This window comes from Haliotis asinina, chromosome 3, assembly GCF_037392515.1.
Source record: "Haliotis asinina isolate JCU_RB_2024 chromosome 3, JCU_Hal_asi_v2, whole genome shotgun sequence".
Lineage (NCBI taxonomy): Eukaryota > Metazoa > Mollusca > Gastropoda > Lepetellida > Haliotidae > Haliotis > Haliotis asinina.
The window spans coordinates 10,968,162-10,969,182 of record NC_090282.1 but is presented as its reverse complement, the minus strand read 5'-3'; positions in this window follow the sequence as shown (position 1 = coordinate 10,969,182).

The following is a 1,021-nucleotide window of genomic DNA, read 5'->3' as shown; positions in this document are numbered from 1 at the left end:
ATCTAGTCACCAAGGCATATTCGATTAATGTCCTCTGTTGGCCTGAAAGAGAAGCAAATATGTCACTAAACTGGAATAGATAAGCTTAATCTATACTGGTCAAAATAATATAGGGATATTGGTATTTTTATGATTGATGTTTCATTAGATTGTCAATGAATAAATAGATCATTATTCATAATTTCAACATTTACACATTTACCCTAACTGTGTCTGTCCAGTATATATGGACTTGAAAATTATGTTATAGTGAGGTGTTAAATAGAGAATCTCATCAAGTGTCTACTGATATCAAATATATCCACACGCGTTGATAAAGTTACAAATATCCAAGGCAGGCCGAGTATATGTTTACCTTTATCAACGTTTGTTGATATAGTTGATATCAGTAGATACGAGGGTGACATTCTATTTATCATCCAAATAATGTTTCATCAGTTTTCTACGGAAACGTGCTAGTGCCACAGCCTGAATTTTTGTATCTCCTAATTAGGACTTAATATCCCCTAAATAGGACTTAGAATCTCCTAATTAGTACATAGTACCTCCTACTTAGGATTTATTGCAGTTTAGAGGTTTGTCCTGGATCGGAGCAAGATGGTTGGTACTGGTATATATCATATGTCTGGTACTCCTGTCTCTATCACCTGACGAAGGGGCAAGGAACATAAACGAAACGTCGTGTTAGACAAAAAGAAGTTGTCATCAGTGTACTCGTCTTATTATATTCAGCAACTTCTAAAGCCTCCCAAGAATCCCAATACAACGATGGCGCAGACAAATGAAAACCAATTCCAATTAAAAACGCTGCTCGAATCAAGGTTGAGACAACGAAAGGAACCATCTTGTTCTGATCCAGTACAAACCTCTCAACTGTAATAACTCCTAAGCAGGAGATATTCAGTCCTAATTAGGAGATACAAATCCTAATTAGGAGATATTAAGGACTTATTAGGAGATATTAAGTCCTAATTAGGAGATAAAAAAATCAGGCTGTGTCACGAGGACATGTACATTTCTG